This window comes from Ranitomeya variabilis, chromosome 4 (genome assembly GCF_051348905.1).
Source record: "Ranitomeya variabilis isolate aRanVar5 chromosome 4, aRanVar5.hap1, whole genome shotgun sequence".
NCBI lineage: Eukaryota > Metazoa > Chordata > Amphibia > Anura > Dendrobatidae > Ranitomeya > Ranitomeya variabilis.
Window position 1 is genome coordinate 372,390,877 of NC_135235.1, and position 19,815 is coordinate 372,410,691.

Genomic DNA, 19,815 nt, shown 5'->3' on the forward strand with positions numbered 1-19,815 from the left:
GTGCTGCGCCAGGCCATGAATCCCAGCCCCGCAGTGTTTTAACAATGTTAAGACACTGCGGGGCTGGGATTCATGGTCATCGCGAACCGCACCGGCCGACATTAAATGATGTCAGAAGATGGGCAGCGCTAACAGCGCTAGGCCAGGGGATAACACGACAGCGCAGACTCCTGTACAGCAAATAACAACGCTCAGGAGGCTGCACCCAGCACCAAGGTGGGATTCTTGACATCTGTGCTGCGTCTCATTACAAAGGGAACTCGCGCCTCCAACACAGTTTGACTGTATAAAGGGCTAAATGTTATACGTGTTTCATTCAGCGTGTGCAAGGAGCAAAATTAAAAGAGCAACCTTTGACTTGTGCAGCACTACTGCTGCATAAGCTGTGGCTCTTCTACTTTGTAACCCCTGAGGGGGGGTTAAAGGTTACCTTTGAAATTGGTTCAATTAGGCTTCGGCCTACACTCTGCTCCCCCTGCAGAGCCCGGGCTCCAACACCGCCAGTTGGGGCCCGGTACTGCTAGCTGCACAGAGAAAAACACCAGCCAATGTGTCAGTGGGGTTCAGCACCGCCAGCTGTTCCCCTGCTGTGCAGCCGGCATCGTGTCCTGCAAAAGCCACACAGACACCAGAACTGAAATTGAAGGGAACCTGTCCCCCCTCCCCCAGGCGTTTGTACGTTTTCCAGCCACCTTGTACAGCGGTAATGCTGCATGGGTGCAAGGTGGCTCATAAACGTATTCTCCTCGCACATGTGGAACTGAAAACACGTCTAAAATGTGTCCTCTGTGTGACCATTTAACCGTCCCGGTGGTGTGACTTTCCTTTGTAATGACACGCTGCAACCCCCTTGGTAGCGCTGCCCGTCTTCTGGCATCATTGTTTGGCTGCCTGCGCCTCTGCGGCCGCCCTGACCCACACAACGCCCCTCGGTGTCTTATTTATTGGGACTGCGAGGGTGTGATTGATGGGCATGATCAGTGCATCAGTTCGCCTGTCCCTCATCTCCTTCCGCCTTCTTCAGACTGTGCGGCTTCATGGCCGTGGCATGCGATAAGGGATCAGCTGACGCCGCACAGTCTGAAGCGGGTGTAAGGACCCGAGTGTGAGAGGCGAACATATGTGCTGCGCCAGGCCATGAATCCCAGCCCCGCAGTGTTTTAACAATGTTAAGACACTGCGGGGCTGGGATTCATGGTCATCGCGAACCGCACCGGCCGACATTAAATGATGTCAGAAGATGGGCAGCGCTAACAGCGCTAGGCCAGGGGATAACACGACAGCGCAGACTCCTGTACAGCAAATAACAACGCTCAGGAGGCTGCACCCAGCACCAAGGTGGGATTCTTGACATCTGTGCTGCGTCTCATTACAAAGGGAACTCGCGCCTCCAACACAGTTTGACTGTATAAAGGGCTAAATGTTATACGTGTTTCATTCAGCGTGTGCAAGGAGCAAAATTAAAAGAGCAACCTTTGACTTGTGCAGCACTACTGCTGCATAAGCTGTGGCTCTTCTACTTTGTAACCCCTGAGGGGGGGGTTAAAGGTTACCTTTGAAATTGGTTCAATTAGGCTTCGGCCTACACTCTGCTCCCCCTGCAGAGCCCGGGCTCCAACACCGCCAGTTGGGGCCCGGTACTGCTAGCTGCACAGAGAAAAACACCAGCCAATGTGTCAGTGGGGTTCAGCACCGCCAGCTGTTCCCCTGCTGTGCAGCCGGCAACGTGTCCTGCAACTGCCACGCAGGCACAACAGACCCAAAGCTGCCGCCAGTGCAGGCTTCGGCCTACACTCTGCTCCATCTCCTCCTCCTGCTGACCCCGGGCTCTAACACCGCCAGTTGGGGCCCGGTACTGCTAGCTGCACAGAGAAAAACACCAGCCAATGTGTCAGTGGGGTTCAGCACCGCCAGCTGTTCCCCTGCTGTGCAGCCGTCATCGTGTCCTGCAAAAGCCACGCAGACACCAGAACTGAAATTGAAGGGAACCTGTCCCCCCTCCCCCAGGCGTTTGTACGTTTTCCAGCCACCTTGTACAGCGGTAATGCTGCATGTGTGCAAGGTGGCTCATAAACGTATTCTCCTCGCACATGTGGAACTGAAAACACGTCTAAAATGTGTCCTCTGTGTGACCATTTAACCGTCCCGGTGGTGTGACTTTCCTTTGTAATGACACGCTGCAACCCCCTTGGTAGCGCTGCCCGTCTTCTGGCATCATTGTTTGGCTGCCTGCGCCTCTGCGGCCGCCCTGACCCACACAACGCCCCTCGGTGTCTTATTTATTGGGACTGCGAGGGTGTGATTGATGGGCATGATCAGTGCATCAGTTCGCCTGTCCCTCATCTCCTTCCGCCTTCTTCAGACTGTGCGGCTTCATGGCCGTGGCATGCGATAAGGGATCAGCTGACGCCGCACAGTCTGAAGCGGGTGTAAGGACCCGAGTGTGAGAGGCGAACATATGTGCTGCGCCAGGCCATGAATCCCAGCCCCGCAGTGTTTTAACAATGTTAAGACACTGCGGGGCTGGGATTCATGGTCATTGCGAACCGCACCGGCCGACATTAAATGATGTCAGAAGATGGGCAGCGCTAACAGCGCTAGGCCAGGGGATAACACGACAGCGCAGACTCCTGTACAGCAAATAACAACGCTCAGGAGGCTGCACCCAGCACCAAGGTGGGATTCTTGACATCTGTGCTGCGTCTCATTACAAAGGGAACTCGCGCCTCCAACACAGTTTGACTGTATAAAGGGCTAAATGTTATACGTGTTTCATTCAGCGTGTGCAAGGAGCAAAATTAAAAGAGCAACCTTTGACTTGTGCAGCACTACTGCTGCATAAGCTGTGGCTCTTCTACTTTGTAACCCCTGAGGGGGGGTTAAAGGTTACCTTTGAAATTGGTTCAATTAGGCTTCGGCCTACACTCTGCTCCCCCTGCAGAGCCCGGGCTCCAACACCGCCAGTTGGGGCCCGGTACTGCTAGCTGCACAGAGAAAAACACCAGCCAATGTGTCAGTGGGGTTCAGCACCGCCAGCTGTTCCCCTGCTGTGCAGCCGGCAACGTGTCCTGCAACTGCCACGCAGGCACAACAGACCCAAAGCTGCCGCCAGTGCAGGCTTCGGCCTACACTCTGCTCCATCTCCTCCTCCTGCTGACCCCGGGCTCTAACACCGCCAGTTGGGGCCCGGTACTGCTAGCTGCACAGAGAAAAACACCAGCCAATGTGTCAGTGGGGTTCAGCACCGCCAGCTGTTCCCCTGCTGTGCAGCCGGCATCGTGTCCTGCAAAAGCCACGCAGACACTTGCTCTTGTACCTCCTGCTCCCCATCCTGGTTCCAGTACCGTCAGCTGGTTCCGGGCAGAGCCTTTGGCTTAGATGCCTCCCTCTGGGTATCCGAGTTCCACCAACGTCAGGTGGTCCTTGGTAGTGCTTTCAGGCACGGGTACCTCCTGCTTAGTAACCAGGTTCCAGTAACGTCAGCTGGTCCTCGGTAGTTCCATTGGCTCTTGGACCTTCGGGTAGCCATCCGAGTTCCAGTTCCATCAGCTGGTTCTCGGCATTTTCTCAGCCTTCTTGTACCTTCTGCTACATTTCCAAGTTCAAGAGACTAAACACGATGACCCGGAAGACCACCCCTAAGATGACGACGACACCAGAGACGACAACCACCGTGATGACGACGACCCTGGAGACGATGACCCTGAAGACCACCCCGATGACGACGACCCCGGAGACGACGACCCTGAAGACCACCCCGATGACGACGACCCCGGAGACGACGACCCTGGAGACGACGACGACCTGGAAGACCGAGAAGCAGAAGAACAAGAGGCTGCAGAACAAAGAGCAGAAGAACATTAAGCATAACACTAAATATCAGAGCAAAAAATATTATCTAAATTATAAGCAGAAGAAGACTAAGCAGTGTATGGGGGTGAGTCCGTTCCTCCTCGTGGTGCCCCTGGATAAAGCCTGATGCTGCAGGCCAAACTGAACGCGGACAAATGTAACTGTTTTGTGACAGGCAGAACGGAAGGTGTAATCTTCAAACTTTTATAGATAACAACTACGGGAATGCCTGTCACAAATAAGAATATGATGAAGAAGTAGAATATGATGAAGATAATAGTAAAATAAAAAGAATATGAACAATGTAACCAAAAAAATAATAGGTAGAAGATGAAGAAGAAGATGAATAAGGTGAAGAAGTTGATGTCAAAGAAGCTGATGATGAGGATAATGAAGAAGAAAGTGTGGGAGAAGTAAAAAAGAAGGTGAAGGGCGTGGAAGTAGTGAAACATCAATATCTGACAAAATAAAAAAAAAATTAACATAGTCAAAATCTTTCTAATGCCGAACGTCATAATAAAAAAAAAAAAAAATCCTGCTATTCTATTACATTGGGCTAAACCTCTGTGCCTTTAATGTCTCCGCCACGTCCCCCAATACATCCTACATTATTCTTAGTTGTTTTCCTTCATGTAGAATGAACCTACAAGTTTATAAAGGGTTTATTTTAATTCCAATATTTTCGTCCCATTGACTTGCATTGGGATCGGGTATCGGTATCGGATTAGATCCGATATTTTGACGGTATCGGCCGATACTTTCCGATACCGATACTTTCCGATATCGGAAGGTATCGCTCAACACTAATCATTATGCTTCGCTAAATGTTATACTATGCATGATTTGTATAGGGGTGGGGGTTATTGGTCCTACATATAGGCCCGTTTTAAATGGTTTTATTCTGTGTCTGTTGTTTTTTGAGGTGTTTAAAGTATTTTTTGACCTTTGTATTTCTCGGGTGTGCATACCATTTTTTGGTCTAGTCTTTTTTCCTTTGTGCTTTGTGAAAAAATGCAATGTGTGAACATAACCTTAATTATGATAGTAAGTCCTTTTAGGCCTAATATAAACATTTTTGATTTGGCATTAGTTTGTGTAAACCAAAACTAGAAGTGAAACAAACACAGGAAAAATGTATCCTATTTGTATTCTTTTGCACTTTTATAGGTTTTACAGAGATATTCTGCTAGAGACTTCTTTTCTGGTAGATGTCTAGTGCTAAAAAGAGATGACTCAATGTCCATTTCTACCAATAATTAACATAATATTAAGTCTGTATATAAAGGTACCGTCACACTCAGCAACTTTGCAATCCATGACGTTGCAGCGTCCTGGATAGCGATCTCGTTGTGTTTGACATGTAGCAGCGATCTTGATCCCGCTGTGCCATCACTGGTCAGAGCTAGAAGTCCAGAACTTTATTTCGTCGCCAGGTCGGCGTGTATCGTCATGTTTGACATCAAAAGCAACGACGCCAGCAACGAGCATAGGGGGCCTTCTAGCCAGTCGGTACACTTCGGCTGTTTGACATGGAGCTAACAACCAGCGAGAACGAGAAGTGAGTCGCCGTTACGTCACTGGATCGCTCCTGCATCGTTCTGGAGTTGCTGTGTTTGACGTCTCTACAGCAACCTAAACAGTGACGCTCCAGCGATCTAGTTTAGGTCAGCTCGTTGTCTATATCGCCGCAGCGTCGCTGAGTGTGACGGTACCTTAAGGGTATGTGCACACGTCAGGATTTGCAAGAATCCGCATTTTTTTTGCGTTTTTTTTCCCGTTTTTTTTTTGCGTTTTTTTAGCATTTTGCAAGCGAAATTAGCTTGCAGAATGCTAAAGTTTTCCAAGCGATCTGTAGCATCGCTTGGAAAACTGACAGGTTGGTCACATTTGTCAAACATAGTGTTTGACAAGTGTGACCAACTTTTTACTATAGATGCTGCCTATGCAGCATCTGTAGTAAAAGATAGAATGTTTAAAAATAATTAAAAAAAAAAAAAAAATGCTTATACTCACCTGCAGACAGCGGATCTGCTCAGCAGTGTCCGTTCCTATAGATGCTGTGTGTGTGCAGGACCTTCCATGACGTCGCGGTCATGTGAGCGGTCACATGACCGGTCTCGCGACCAATCACAAGACCGCGACGTCATCGCAGGTCCTTCACCGCACACCAGCTATAGGAACCGAAGCGGCAGCATGCACCGGAGAGGCGGGAAGACTCCGGAGACCATCGAAGGTGAGTATATCACTATTTTTTATTTTAATTCTTTTTTTTTTACCAATTATATGGTGCCCAATCCGTGGAGGAGAGTCTCCTCTCCTCCACCCTGGGTACCAACCGCACATAATCTGCTTACTTCCCGCATGGTGTGCACAGCCCCGTGCGGGAAGTAAGCAGATCAATGCACTCCTAGGTGTGCGGAATCCCCGCAATTCCGCATTTTTAATGAACATGTTGCTTTTTTTTCCACGATGCGATTTTTTTCGCGGAAAAAAATGCAACATTTGCACAAAAAATGCGGAATACACTGTAAATAATAGGAGGCATATGTTAGCGTTTTTTTCGCGTTTTTATCACATTTTTATAGCGAAAAAACACGAAAAAAACTCGAAAAATACTGAACATGTGCACATGGCCTAAGGGTATCGTCACACTCCGCAACTTTCCAACGATCACGACCAGCGATACGACCTGGCCGTGATCGTTGGAAAGTCATTGTGTGGTCGCAGGAGAGCTGTCACACAGACCGCTCTCCAGCGACCAACGATGCCGAAGGCCCCGGGTAACCAGGGTAAACATCGGGTTACTAAGCGCAGGGCTGCGCTTAGTAACCCGATGTTTACCCTGGTTACCATCGTAAAAGTAAAGAAAAAAAAAACACTACATACTCACATTCCGGTGTCCGTCAGGTCCCTTGTCGTCTGCTTCCCGCTCTGACTGAGTGCCGCCGTAAAGTGAAAGCAGAGCACAGCAGTGACGTCACCGCTGTGCCCTGCTTTCCGGCCGGCACTCACAGTCAGTGCGGGAAGCAGACGGCGAGGGACCTGACGGACACCGGAATGTGAGTATGTAGTGTTTGGTTTTTTTTACTTTTACGATGGTAACCAGGGTAAACATCGGGTTACTAAGCGCGGCCCTGCGCTTAGTAACCCGATGTTTACCCTGGTTACAAGCGAACGCATCGCTGGATCGGTGTCACACACACCGATCCAGCGATGACAGCGGGAGATCCAGCGATGAAAGAAAGTTCCAAACGATCTGCTACGACGTACGATTCTCAGCAGGGTCCCTGATCGCTGCTGCGTGTCAGACACAGCGATATCGTATGGATATCGCTGGAACGTCACGGATCGTACCGTCGTAGCGACAAAAGTGCCACTGTGAGACGGTACCCTAACAGGAAGAAATGATAAGATCACAGCTGTTTACATTAGGGATTTCAGGCTGTACAGTTAGTCACACTGTATGTGTTTCCTTTATTGCAGCCACCACTTAACAACAATGTTTATAGCAACCAAGTAGCAGAAGCAGCAAAGAAGCCAAAGAGTGCGAATGAGCTAGACAGGGAAGGTGTCACCGTGCTCAGCCATAACCCTTCCTTCTTTCAGGTACTTTTCTAGGGGAAATATTCAGTGGCACATTGGTATAATGTTTCAGCTGCAGCAATCGGAAGCGTATGTCGGGGGTAGACAACTTTAAGAATACATTTATATCTGGCAGATTTGTGTCAGTAATTTGTACAATTGAAAATATTTTCCATAGAACTGAATATGATTGTATCTGGATTGTTACAAGCCTCACTCAGAAGTATAATACAATCATAGATATTTCTGCAACAGATCTGGAACATGTGAGGTTAATCTGTGTCACATTGGTGAGCTAGGCATAGCATTCTGTTAAATATACATACATTTTGTATATACTGTATACTTATTTCTGCCTAAAAGCAATGACAGATCAGACATGACAGAGAACGTTAAATGTATTGGAAAACATAAACAAATTAATTTTATTTAGGATCACTTTATAGGACCACCTACATTTTGTAACCCATTCGTATGTATCAGAAATAAGGGGGGGAATTGCATGTACAAGCAGCAGTTGCAGGGTTCCCCCATAGAATTTTTTTTTAATACATGCATTTTTAGTTTCAGAGTTTTTTTCTTTATAAAAGATAAGATTGGATACTGCAGGAATAAATATAAGTTCTTCCTTAATATATCACTTTTACCCTTTCCTGATATGGGACATATGGGAAACAGCCAGGGTCAATAACCGCATTAATCCTGGCTGTTCAACCCTCTAAATCAGCGTTTCTCAACTCCAGACTTCAAGGTCCTGCCACAGGTCATGATTGACGATATCTTAGGCCGGTTGCACAAGTCCTGATATTTCCAGTACCGGAAAACCCAGTACAGGAGGTATCCGTGTCTGTGTGGGTAATACCTGTGGCATACATGTGTCCACCGTGTGCTGCCTGTGTGCTGCATTAGTACCACATGTACCGGCCGCATGGGAAGCAGCAGAACTTTTAGCGCAGTTCCCTGGCATCATTCTCCCCTGTTCTGCCGGCGATCAGCGTGAGCAGGGAAGAATGTTGAAAGTTATATTCAACTGATAACAATGAGAGAAGGCAGTGGCTGATTAAACTACTACTTCCATCAGCCTATACCTGCTATTGCTAATATAAGTGAGAGCAGGCAGCAGCTGATAGGAGTATTCATCAGTCGCTGCCCTTGCTATAAATAAATCAACCACAAAAAGTTAACCACATTTTGCGCATCTCTAAGAAGACGGACCCCACCACAGCAGAAGCCATATTGAGTCCAAAGTAACTCCATCAGTCTCATTAACAAGAGTGGTTTTGCCTGGAGACATGTCTGAATCATGTTTTTGATGGACTTCCATAGAAACCACAACATTAGTGTTTAGTATACAGCACAGCATATACAGGTGCTTCTCACAAAATTAGAATATCATCAAAAAGTTAATTTATTTCAGTTCTTCAATGCAAAAAATGAAACTCACATATTAGATAGAGTCATCACAAACAGAGTGATCTATTTCAACTGTTTATTTCTGTTAATGTTGATGATTATGGCTTACAGCCAATGAAAACCTTAAAATCAGTATCTCAGTTAATTAGAATACTTTATAACACCAGCTTTAAAAATGATTTTAAAATCTGAAATGTTTGCCTACTGAAATGTATATGTTCAGTAAAGGCACTCAATACTTGGTCAGGGCTCCTTTGGCATCAATTCCTGCCTGAACGCAGTGTGTGGCATGGAGGTGATCAGCCTGTGGCACTGCTGAGGTGTTAAGGAAGCCCATGTTGCTTTGATAGCAGCCTTCAGCTCGCCTGCATTGTTGGGTCTGCTGTCTCTCATCTTCCTCTTTACAATACATGGGGTTAAAGGGAATCTGTCACCCCAAAATCCGCCTATAAGCTGCGGCCACCGGCATCAGGGGCTTATCTACAGCATTCTGTAATGCTGTAGATAAGCCCCTGATGTAACCTGAAAGATAAGAAAAACGAATTAGATTATACTCACCCAGGGGCAGTCCTGGTGCGGTCTGGTCCAATGGGTGTCGTGGTCCAGGTCCGGTGCCTTCCATCTTCATACGATGATGTCCTCTTCCTTGCTTCCTGTTGCGGCTCCTGTGCAGGCGTACTTTATTTGCCCTGTTGAGGGCAGAGCAAAGTACTGCAGTGTGCAGGCCTCTCTGACCTATCCCGGCACCTGCGCACTGCAGCCCTTTGCTCTGCACTCAACAGGCAGATAAAGTATGCCTGCGCAGGAGCCGCGGCATGAAGCAAAGAAGAGGACGTCATCGTATGAAGATGGGAGGCGCTGGACCAGCACGGGGACGACCATCGGACCGTACCGGCACCGCCCCCCTGGGTGAATATAATCTAACTCATTCATTTTTCTTATCTTTCAGGTTACATCGGGGGCTTATCTACAGCATTACAGAATGCTGTAGATAAGTCCCTGATGCCAGTGGCCTTAGCTTATAAGCGAATTTTAGGGGTGACAGATTCCCTTTAAGGTCAGGCGAGTTTGCTGGCCAGTCAAGCACAGTAATACTGTTGTTTTTAAACCAGGTATTGGTACTTTTGGCAGTGTGGCCAGGTTACAAGTCCTGCTCTATGTAAAAGCTCATATTAAAATCGCATTGCAGTCAGATAGCAATCACACTGTATTCGGATGTAAATCGGATGCTAAGTGTGAAAAATCAAAAATCACATTGAACTCACATAAAAACAGACTGACACTTGCATTACACTCCTCCGACTCTCCTGCATCAAAATTGGACCAATTTTAAAATTGCTAGTGTGACTCCAGCCTAATGGTCCTTTTAAAACACTTAGGAAGCCTTTGCAGGGTTTTTTTGTGAATTATTCGAATTTATTGAGATAATGACTTTTGGGTTTTCATTGTCTGTAAGCCATAATCATCGACATTAACAGAAATAAACAATTGAAATAGATCACTCTGTTTGCAATGACTCTATAAAATATATGAGTTACAATTTTTGCACTGAAGAACTGAACTAAATTAACTTTTTGATGATATTCTAATTGTGCGAGAAGCACCTGTATATTAACCTAGTCTTAAAATGTATCCAAAATTTTGCCTTCTAAAAGTCAAACAGTATGGCTTCCCTTCCAGACCGTGTGCCCAAACAATAGTTTATAATCACATTTAGGGTATTGCTGCATTTGGGAGAATTTTTTTAGCAAATTGTGGATTCCACTGCAAATGAGTAGAAGAAAAAGCGGGCACTCACCATCCAGGTAAAATCCAAACTTTATTCTGACAACATGTCAAATGCAGGACAGGCAGGGAAAAACGGGCTTCCACAAGACGACGGCCGTTTCACACAAATGCGCTTCCACGGGTCTTGAAACGGCCGTCGTCTTGTAGAAGCCCGTTTTTCCCTGCCTGTCCTGCATTAGACATGTTGTCAGAATAAAGTTTGGATTTTACCTGGATGGTGAGTGCCCGCTTTTTCTTCTACTCATTTGCAGCGGTGTTTTGGACTTATTTCAAGCGTGAGCACCGGCCATCCGTTTTTTGTTTCTTGGTATCAGAGTCACACGCAGATAGCTCAGGTGATGGAACCAGCTGGTAGTGCCGTTTCTTTTTTCTGTTTTTTTAAATTGTGGGTTCCATTTTCTCCTATTATTCTTAGTCAAAATAAAAAGTCTATGGAAAAAGTAGAAATTTGTTGAAAGAAAAATCATTTTTCTTTATCATATTCAAATGTTATGGATTTTTTTCAGTTTCTGTGGGATCAAAATGATCACTATACCTATAGAGGAATTCAATACATGGTGACATTTTCAAAATGCAGTTACTTTTAGTTGGGAGGACTGTGTTGCTTTTCTTCCAACCCCTGCCATGTGCCAAAATTGTAGTTTTCTACAACATATTGGCCGGGGCTCAATGGGGAAAAAAATTTCATAACCAATTTCGACTCTATTTTTTCCTTATATTCCATGTGAACATGAAATATAATGAGGCTAAACATTGTAGTTGGAAAAATGTATTTTGCATTTTTTTTATTCCGCTTTATGTTATTTCCTTTATTGTACCTGAAGCTTAATTAATAGGTATAACAAAACCTGAATGGTAAAGTTTTTTTACTGTACGTCTGGTTTCCTATTCGACTTCGCCAGACTAACAAAGCTTGTTGAAAGGCTGCAGCACAGCCAATCAACAAGCTTTTAGACTGTGGGCACTTCCAGAGCCATCACAGCCATTGGCATGGCTGTGTTTGGCCGGCGCACCACAAGACCTGGCCTGTATAAAGGCCAGATCTGGAGTGGAGCCACCATTTTGCTCTTATTACTGTAAGGATAGCATACAAAATAGAGTGAGGGACAGATTCTGACTGCATTCTGCAACCCATATCTGTGAAAGTACCTTGCCAAAAGCCATTGTATGTACTCTGCAATCCATATCTGTCGGAGTACTGTGCCAAAAGCTGCTGTATGTACTCTGCAACCTCGCTTGTGGGACTACTGTGCCTTTAAGCCACTGTGCGTATTCTGCACTCCCCGTTTCTGAAAGTAATGTGCCTTTAAACTGCTGTGTGTACTCTGCACCCCCCCACCTGAGAGAGTACTGTTCCTTTAAGCTGCTGTGTGTACTCTGCACTTCCCTGCCTGTGGGAGTACTGTTCCTTTAAGCTGCTGTGTGTTTTCTAGTAGTATTGCAAATAAATAATTGGCATCAGCCATCTTGTTGTCATTTGTCGGCCAAATAAAAAAATTTTCAGGAGTGCTGTGTGTTTCCTAGTTGTCTGAGAAATAAATAATTGCCATCAGCCATCTTGCTACCATTTGTAGGACAAATAAATAATTTTTCATGACCGCTTTTTTTTTCTATTAGTGTTCAAAATGAATAACTGACATCAGCCATCTTGTTGACATTTATAGGCCAAAGAAATAATTTTTCTAGCCTGCTGTGTGTTTTCTAGCAGTCTGAGAAATAAATATTTGGCATCAGAAGTCTCATTGTCATTTGTTGGACAAATAAATATTTTTTCAGGACCACTATTTGTTTTCTAGATGACTATAAACAATTGACATCAGCCATCTGGTTGTCATTTGTAGGCCAAATAAGTAATTTTTCAGGACTGCATTATATTTCTATTAGTGTTGAAAATAAATATTTCGCATCAGCCATCTCACTGTCTTTAGTAGACCAAGGAAATAATTTTTCTAGTAGTGTGCTGAAAAAACAATTCCAAAAATGAGGAGAGCATCAAATATGGAAAGTGGATGTGGCCATGTAGGTGCTTTGTCCCTGCAGGTGGTGTAGCTGCTGCAGGGAAAGAACATGGTCATTCTGTACCTGCTATATGCACAAATGCAACACCTTCCTCTTATACATGCAGGCAACATAATGTTATGCATCCTTTTGTTGACCTGAATACCGCTGCACGAATGGTGAGGCCACAAGATGGTGAAAATGTGTTAGATTGTATAGCTGAGAGTGGCTCCAGGTCCTTCACATTAAGGCTAGTATCACATTTGCGGTTGAGTCCGCAGCATCTTGTCCGCAACTGCAAACACATGCCAAAGCAGAGGTTTTTTTATCCGCATCAGTTTACGCATGACGCCAAAAAAGATGTGTTTGCATGCGTTTTTACATGCGTTTGCACTTTTTATGAACATGCGTTCAATATTTCCAGGAGGGCGTGTCTCAATGGGCGAGTCTAAATCAGTTCCTGGACATGCGCAGCCCAAAGTATGCAAGTACAGCAAACGCATGCGTACGCAAATACATGTGTACGCATGTGTTTCCCATAGACAGTGATGCGTTTTTTTAACGCACTAATCCGCATGCGCATGCCTGCGCATATTTTACGGCAATTAGCTGCCTCAAAAATTGCAACATGGTGGGTTAGCCGTGCCCCGCCGCACACCACGAAAAGACGCATGCGTAAGCAAACGCAGGCGAATGCATGCAATCGCATGAACATGTGGCCACAATGTAAAATATATGAAATCAATAAGCATGCGGATGTATGCGTCCGACACGCTGTGGACACAACCGCAAATGTGAAACTGGCCTAACTTTGTTGTAGCTGTTTTTTCTGACCCAAAGTCAGGTATGCTGGATCACCATTGAGACCGAATTAAGAGATAAGGCCCTGAAATAACAAGTGCTCAGAGAAAAGGATGCACACTTGTGAGCAAGTCAATGTTCTGTTCATTCACACATAAATGCTGTCTCTTATACCATTTACAGCAATGTAACTCAGTGTAACTCGTGTAGCACCCCTGTTACGCTGTTACTCGGGTCATGATGACTTTATTTACCATCTACTTGCAGGGCTGCCATTAAGAACTTTTGGGTTCCCATACTGGGAACATTTTCAGGGCCTCCTTAAGACTCCGCCCAAGCTCCATCCCAGCCCCGCCTCCACCCCTCGAACCATCTACAGTTCCACGCCCTCTGGTGGAAAACTCCAATTCTGCACCACATCCTCACAAATCACATATTAACAGTTCCCATCGTCAGATCACATACATAGCCAGAAGCTTTTGTTTAGACCAAGTGATTTTTTAATCTGCCACCACAACAAGGTAGACTCTTTTGGCAGTGCTCTACTCTACTGTAACTTATTAACCATTTGTTAAAATATCCAATACAATTTAGGTATATATATTTTTTTTTTCAATTTTTCAAATGACCAATAATATCACATACAAGGGACTAATACCACCACACCATGACCAGACCACATATTACCAGCACAGTGACCGAATAATAGCACATACAAGGAACAAATAATGCCACACCATAACCAGATCACATATTACCACCACATAATGACTGAATACTAAAATACAATACTGATCATTAATAAAAAACACAATACTAATATCACCATAAGTGCCATTATACACAGGAGCGCTGTACATAGTATAACGTATCCGTATACAGGCAGGGCCGTATTTGCCACTAGGCACTGGAGGGCACATGCCTAGGGGTTCCAGGATGCAGGGGGCAGCACCATGACAGAGAAGAACTTTTTTTTTCAACCTCCCGTCCGTTAGACAACCCATGGAGATGGGTTGGATTTTTGGCATTTCCAGGCCTCCGTACCTTGTGACGTCACACTCCTTCCAGTAGCCACCCTCCTTCTTGGATTTCCCTAGTTTCCAGGGATGCTACCGGGCCGGAGCGTCCCTGGCTCTGTACACGCGGTACTTTCATCTTATCATTCTGTCATGCTTGCTGCTTCACTGCCTAACCTACAACTGCAGCCTCTGTCCCCCCCCCCCCCCCCCCCGGATCTCGGATTACAGCTATCAACAGCATTATGTGCACAATCTTGAAGCTTCTTAAAGATATAGTAACCGAAGGTACTACGTTGTTTCTATCTATTTATACGCTGCATCACCAATGCTAAATAAGGAAGGATCTCATTACTAAGGGTACCGTTACACAAAACGATTTACCAACGATCATGACCAGCGATACGACCTGGCCGTGATCGTTGGTAAGTCGTTGTGTGGTCGCTGGGGAGCTGTCACACAGACAGCTCTCCAGCGACCAACGATGCCGAAGTCCCCGGGTAACCAGGGTAACCATCGGGTTACTAAGCGCAGGGCCGCGCTTAGTAACCGGATGTTTACCCTGGTTAGAAGCGAACGCATCGCTGGATCGGTGTCACACACACCGATCCAGCGATGACAGCGGGAGATCCAGCGACGAAAGAAAGTTCCAAATGATCTGCTACGACGTACGATTCTCAGCGGGGTGCCTGATCGCTGCTGCGTGTCAGACGCAGCGATATCGTATGGATATCACAGGAACGTCACGGATCGTGCCGTCGTAGCGACAAAAGTGCCACTGTGAGACGGTACCCTAAGACAGCCCAAAGTTGTTTTTTTTTATTACAGCTTTCGCTTCAACAGCATTGATAAACTACACTGCTATAAGCAATTGTCAGTAAAGGCAATTGTCAGCAAGGACAATACCAAATGAAAAGTTGCTGCATACTAACTACTCAACTAACATTTGCTACAGATCTGTAAATTGTTTCAATTTTTGATGTGTCATATTATGATATATTACTTGCTTATTGTTAATTTAATCCTATATTCTTTATTGAGTTTTTAGCGCAACAGATTCTCTTTATTTACCTCTGTAGCTTCTATAACAGTTTTTTCACACAAATCTGTATATCTCTTTTTGCTGCTTTATCTTCAAATCTTTTTGGGGGCACTAGTGTATTTATTCTTACAACCCATGAAATCTGTTGTCTTTTCGGAGAGGGGAGGGTCGGAGTCAGGAGTGCCCTTCCATATTCACTTCCATGCAGGGAGCTGACTGCTGCCGCAACTTCCAGGGTCAGAGAGATCCCTGCATCCGAGGTGCCACAGAGTCTGTGCATGTGAAGATGATGAGATCATCTCTCTCACTGCACACATCACAGCAGAGGAGGAAGATGACATGGGAGGAGGACACAGGAACAGGTGAGCGCTCATAGAGCTGAAGATGGGGGGAGGCTGGTGACAGGGGAGAGTCTGGAGCTATATACTGGTGACAAGGGAGTCTTGTGCTATATACTGGTGACAGGGGAGGCTGGAGCTATATACTGGTGACAGGGGAGGCTGGAACTATATACTGGTGACAGGGGAGGCTGGAGCTATATACTGGTGGCAAGGGAGGCTGGTGCTATATACTTGTGACAGGGGAGTCTGGTGCTATATACTGGTGACAGGGGAGTCTGGTGCTATATACTGGTGACGGGAGGCTGGAGCTGATATATACTGGTGACAGGGGAGGCTGGTGCTGCTATATACTGGTGAACAGAGGAGGCTGGTGCTACAAATTGGTGGTGGGGAAGGCTGTGCTGTATACTGTGGAACATGGGAGGCTGAAGCTGCTATATACAGGGGAACAGGGGAGGCTGGAGCTGTTATATACTGGAGAACAGGGGAGGCTGGTGCTGCTATATACTGGTGACAGTGGCGGCTGGAGCTGTTGTATACTGGGGAACAGGGGAGGCTGGCAGTGGCGGGCTAGACCGGGTGGCAGGGATGCATTTTCCTCCTGGGCCGGTCCCCAGGCAGCTGTTAAGGGCCGCCAGAGGACCGGCACTGTACTTTTGATTGTGGCCACCAAAACGTAATTTGCAGCATGGCTGGCTGAATCCTTCTTGATCCTGCATGATGCATCCACATGTATTCGCCTCTTTGAGACTCGAATACATTTGAATGCATGATATCCGACACAGAGCAGAGCATCACAGTTGTTCCTGCGCCACGGCCTAGCGTGCAGCAGAGTGATGAGGTCATCATGCTGCGACCTTGTCACACTGCTGCTGCTGGCAACGCAGAGCGGGGCAGAAGAGGAGGGGTCACAGTGCACTGTGTGAAGAATGGTGAGCAGTGCTCCAATGAGGAGCAGAAGCTGAGCTGCTGAAGATTAGAGATCAGTCATTTGCTGTGTATAGGGAATGGACCATGGTGTTAGTAGTCCACAAGGGCAGCCGCATGGCATTGTGTGTGTGTATATGTGTGTCTGTGTGTGTGTGTATGAGTGTGTAAGGGCCCATACTCATATGCGAGAAAATCGTATGGAGTCTCGCACCTCAACACCCGGCACTGCCGCTGGCACTCAGATTGGAGCATTCAGCTGCATAGAAATACATGCAACTGAATGCTCCGATCCAAGTGCCGGCGGCAGTGCCAGGTATTGACGTGCAAGACTCTGTCCGAGTTTCTCGCAGGTGAGTATGAGCCCTAAGAGTGTGCGTGTGTATGAGACCCGCTGCTTGGATGCTGCGTACCCCCGCAGCGCCAAGATGTTACAGCATAGTGGATGGGATTTCATGAAATCCCATCTCCACTATGCATGCAGTGACGCCTCCGGCTTCCCTGTGGAGACACATGCGGCGCGTCTTTTACAGACTACAGCATGTCTATTTATTTTGCGGAAACGCTCCATCTCCGCAAGATAAATGTCACCCGTACAATATATTGGATGCGGTGAATCCGCACGATTCAATCAACACATGAGTAGTGTTGAGCGATACCTTCCCATATTTGAAAGTATCGGTATCGGATTGGATCGGCTGATATCCAAAAAATATCGGATATCGCCGATACCGATACCCGATACCAATACAAGTCAATGGGACACAAATATCGCAAGTCATCCTGGATGGTTCCCAGGGTCTGAAGGAGAGGAAACTCTCCTTCAGGCCCTGGGATCCATATTCATGTAAAAAATAAAGAATAAAACTAAAAAATATGGATATACTCACCCTCGGACGGCCCCTGGCTGTCACCGCTGCAAGCGTCTGCCTCCGTTCCTAAGAATGCAGAGTGAAGGACCTTCGATGACGTCGCGGCTTGTGATTGGTCGCGTGACCGCTCATGTGACCGCTCATGCGACCAATCACAAGCCGCGACGTCATCGCAGGTCCTACACTCACTGCATTCTTAGGAACGGAGGCTGCCGGCTGCACCGCTGAGGTCCAGGGTCTGTCGGAGGGGTGAGTATATCCATATTTTTTATTTTTTTGCACCGCACACGCCTGGGAACTTATAGAAACTTCAGATTCCGATTTCCGATATCACAAAAATATCGGAACTCGGTATCGGAATTCCGATACAGCGAATATCGGCCGATACCCGATATTTGCAGTATCGGAATCCTCAACACTACACATGAGGAATCACCTACGTTAAAAAGCCGGCAGCACTTTGGACGGAGCAGAATAGAGGAGAGAATAGACAGTCATACATTCAGGCAGGGATCACAATAAAAAAATATATCAAATTTTATTAGACTATATGTAAACCGCATAAAAATATTAAAAACATTTAAAAAACACACAAAAATACAAAATCATGCCCTGTGAGGACAGGGGTTGCGGAACACCGGCCAACACCCGAAAAGTTTAGCCCCAATGGGCTTAGTACATCTTAAGTAGTGAGGTTCCTGTATGGTCCACAGTCTGATGATGAAGGTAACAACAACTTCCAGTATCTCCTTACCATAGTTAAGGACATACTGGGAGGTATATGTTTATGTCATACAAGTGTATCATGGGGCTGATCTAACACTGAAATTTAACACCATAATAAGCGTGGTGCTGCACTCATCTACTGATGGTGGTTTTAATGCTGTATTCATTTACTAACTGTGGTTCTAATGCTGTATTAATTTACTGACTGTGGTCCTAATGCTGTATTAATTTACTGACTGTGGTTCTAATGCTGTATTCATTTACTGACGGTGGTTCTGACCCTGCATTCATCTACTGATGGTGGTTCTGTCACTTCATTCATCTACTTACGGTGGTTCTGTCCCTGCATTTATCTACTGATGGTGGTTCTGTCCCTGCATTCATCTACTGATGGTGGTTCTGTCCCTGCATTCTTCTACTGATGGTGGTTCTGTCCCTGCATTCATCTAGTGATGGTGGTTCTGTCCCTGCATTCATCTACTGATGGTGGTTCTGTCCCTGCATTCATCTACTGATGGTGGTTCTGTCCCTGCATTCATCTACTGATGGTGGTTCTGTCCCTGCATTCATCTACTGATGGTGAAAAGCAGGCCCAAACCATGATGCTGCCGCCATCATGTTTGACAGTGGGGATGGTGTGTTCAGGGTGATGAGCTTTGTTGCCTTTATGCCAAACATATCGTTTGGCTTTGTTGCCAAAAAGTTTGATTTTGGTTTCATCTGACCAGAACACCTTCTTCCACATGTTTGGTGTGTCTCCCAGGTGGCTTGTTGCAAACTTTAAACAACACTTTTTATGGATATCTTTGAGAAATGGCTTTCTTCTTGCCACTCTTCCATAAAGGCCAGATTTGTGCAGTATACGACTGATTGTTGTCCTATGGAAAGACTGTCCCTCCTCAGCTGTAGATCTCTGCAGTTCATCCAGTGTGATCATGGGCCTCTTGGCTGCATCTCTGATCAGTCTTCTCCTCGTTTGAGATGAAAGTTTAGAGGGCTTGGTAGATTTGCAGTGGTATGATACTCATTCCATTCCAATATGTTCGCTTGCACAATGCTCCTTGGGATGTTTAAAGTTTTGTAAATCATTTTGTATCCAAATAAGACTTTAAACTTCTCCACAACAGTATCATGGACCTGCCTGTTGTTTTCCTTGGTCTTCATGATGCTCTCTATGCTTCAACAGAACCCTGAGACTATCACAGAGCAGGTGCATTTATACAAAGACTTGATTACACACAGGTGGATTATATTTATCATCATTAGGCATTTAGGAGAACATTGGATCATTCAGAGATCCACAATGAACTTCTGGAGTGAGTTTGCTGCACTGAAAGTATAGGGGCTGAACAATATTGCACGCCCCACTATTCAGTTTTTGAATTTCCACAAAACTTTTAAATAACCAATAAATTTCATACAACTTCACAATTGTGTTCCATTTGTTGTTGATTCTT

At 45.9% G+C, this 19,815-nt stretch overlaps 1 protein-coding gene across 2 annotated transcripts in view; it reads left to right on the plus strand.

Moving 5' to 3' along the window:
* The window catches only part of LRRC18 (leucine rich repeat containing 18), a 161,706-nt gene that overhangs the window by 24,792 nt on the left and 117,099 nt on the right, over positions 1–19,815 (plus strand). For both annotated transcript variants that reach the window (XM_077257537.1, XM_077257538.1), the window contains exon 2: positions 7,336–7,458. The gene's annotated coding sequence lies outside the window, so the exon portion shown is untranslated. The remainder of the gene's footprint in view (positions 1–7,335; positions 7,459–19,815) is intronic.